Source organism: Ptiloglossa arizonensis, unplaced genomic scaffold (assembly GCF_051014685.1).
Source record: "Ptiloglossa arizonensis isolate GNS036 unplaced genomic scaffold, iyPtiAriz1_principal scaffold0023, whole genome shotgun sequence".
Classification (NCBI taxonomy): domain Eukaryota; kingdom Metazoa; phylum Arthropoda; class Insecta; order Hymenoptera; family Colletidae; genus Ptiloglossa; species Ptiloglossa arizonensis.
Window position 1 is genome coordinate 2,455,795 of NW_027478393.1, and position 2,500 is coordinate 2,458,294.

At 51.3% G+C, this 2,500-nt stretch overlaps 1 non-coding gene across 1 annotated transcript; it reads right to left on the minus strand.

Annotated features, from left to right (window-relative positions):
- Positions 1-1,655: 1,655 nt before the first annotated feature.
- On the minus strand, positions 1,656-1,810 carry LOC143154464 (5.8S ribosomal RNA). The gene has a single exon (XR_012994100.1). It is a non-coding gene; the product is annotated as a 5.8S ribosomal RNA (ribosomal RNA).
- Positions 1,811-2,500: the final 690 nt, after the last annotated feature.

Sequence of the window (2,500 nt, forward strand, 5' to 3'; positions counted from 1 at the left end):
ATTCAGTGCTGGGCTCATTCCTGTTCGCTCGCCGCTACTAAGGAAATCCTTGTTAGTTTCTTTTCCTCCGCTTAGTAATATGCTTAAATTCAGCGGGTAATCTCGCCTACTCTGAGGTCGTCAAACAAACGTGTTTTTCTTTAACAGCGAAAGGCAACGACGCCGAATCAAAGAGAGCAAGGCGCCACAATCTTTTCGTCCCAACTCGACGTGTTCTGCAGTTGCATACGCGATGATGATCCTCTCTCTTCAATCGTTGTTCGCTCGCGTACCAGGGTAGGCGGGGATATACGCCGACGTGGACGGGTGTAAAAGAAGAACGAGCGAGGAGTGGGGAAACGACGTCGGGGCGCGAACGAGAGGTCTTATTCCTTCCCTCAGTAACGCGCTCGACGAGCATTTTCTCCCTATCTCTCACGCAGATTCTTTTCTTTTCACCGCATTCCCACACGTACGGCGTCGCCCGACGCAAAATCCCATCGGTGACGCTTACATGGTTCTGTCGATTGAGAGAGTTCTTCGCGTTGAACCGAAGAAAAGGAAGCCTGCTGTTTTCTCGGTGACAAGGAGAGATTTTCAAGCACCTCGCCAAAGTGTCTCTCTAACTGAAATTCGATGCGAAACGCTCGCTAGACGTTTAACCGGTTGAAATTTTAACGTCCGTCCGTTGCTTTTCCAGTAAAACATACTAAAGGAATACTACTAACACGCGTCGACTTCGATTCTACTTATTCTTCCCCTCTCTCGCTCACTCTCGATCTGACTCCTATTCTCCAGAGCAGAACGAAGAGAAGGAGGAGGAGGATAAGAGAACCCGGTGTTAGCAAGTCCGAGATGAATTCGAAAAAGTTGTCGTGGACTGGACGACCGGTTATACGCGCGGTCTCACGATCGACAACAGAGACATGGGGTGACCAACCTCTCGCTTTCCCTTCAGCAGTTTCCCTTCATTGTGGCAAAGTTTGTCGTTGCGTTCGAGCCGCTCCAAAGAGGATTTTAAGTACAGCACCGAAGGTTCAGAAACGTTTGCACGCACGAGCATATCTCTTACCAAACGAACCACATCGACGGGTCAAAAATTCGATTCGACGAACGTGGCCGAAGTCTTCAACGTTCGAAGATAAAGACCTCCCTCGATAGTGGTCGCGGTAAATTTGATGTGACATCGCGGGCAACGACGACCCCCGCTGGTCGACAAATCCCTGGGGCTGTGCGAACGACGACTATTAACAAATGCCACATTTCACGTGGTGGGGTGATTCATTTTTGTCCTCTATTAGTCTCTCGATTCGTGTTCCTTTCTCGACGTAAAAATCATTTCAGGCAACGTTGGGAGCGCGGCAAAATTCGATTCGGGCGAAAGACGAATATATGCGCGCGCAAACTTCAAAGTAATCGTAGGGAGCGGTGTTCACGGGCGGTCGTATTAAGTCGACGCGCGACGCCGCAACACTCTCGCGAGTCCGAACGATTACATATGGAGACGCGCAGGCAAATCGTTATTTTCGCACGTCCGCGACAATCGCCAACGAACTGCCCATCTTTCGCTCGTACGTAAGCATCTCCGTACACACCCGACTCTGAAACGTTTCCATTCTCTCCGGAAACGACGGCGGGGATTGGATAGCAACGCAAGCAGTATTAGGTTATGTGAACGACCCTCAGCCAGGCGTGGTCCAGGAATTTTATCCGTGGACCGCAATGTGCGTTCGAAATGTCGATGTTCATGTGTCCTGCAGTTCACACGTTGACACGCAATTAGCTGCGTTCTTCATCGATCCACGAGCCAAGTGATCCACCGTTCAGGGTAATCGTTATGCAATTTTGCGTTTAAATTCTCTTTGGTTCTAGTTTTGAAAATCGATGCCCGCGCCTCCGACCAAACGTAGAAAGAAGGAGGCTTGGGCGTCGCCAAATTGACGACACAAAGTCCCGACTGACGGAACACGTCGAAAGTTCGCGCACATGAACGCGAATCATTCGACGGCCGGGTGCAAAGTACATTGAAAAACCATCATGAATCGTGGGATGTGGAACCGCGGGGATAATCCCGATCAAAGGAACCACAGTCCTCACCGATTGAGCTGACGAACGCACGTGGGAGCGTCCAGATTCGAAAAAGGACTCGCAGCCGGCTCGAATCGGTCTTTCGTCCCAACTTCAAACCGCATTCGACGCGGTGCATGGGTGTCCGACTCGCTATCCGAGCTTCACAGCCGGTCCTCCCGAAGTCTTCGGACGCACATCGACGCGATCGTCAGTGGTTACCCGGGGTCCTCGTGCAGAGGTTCCAATCAGCAGGACGTTTCGTTAGAAATCGACGAAAGTCAGGAGAAAGCGGGATGCGAGAGAAAACGCAAAGAACGTTGCGGAACAAAGTCCGACGGCGTCTCGTTCCTCCTCGGTTATACTCTCGGGCGCTTTTACTCGAGCCTGGCTTCGACGAGCGAGCACACGTGCAGTCAGCATCTTTCTTCACGACCGAGGCTTCACGGAAGAA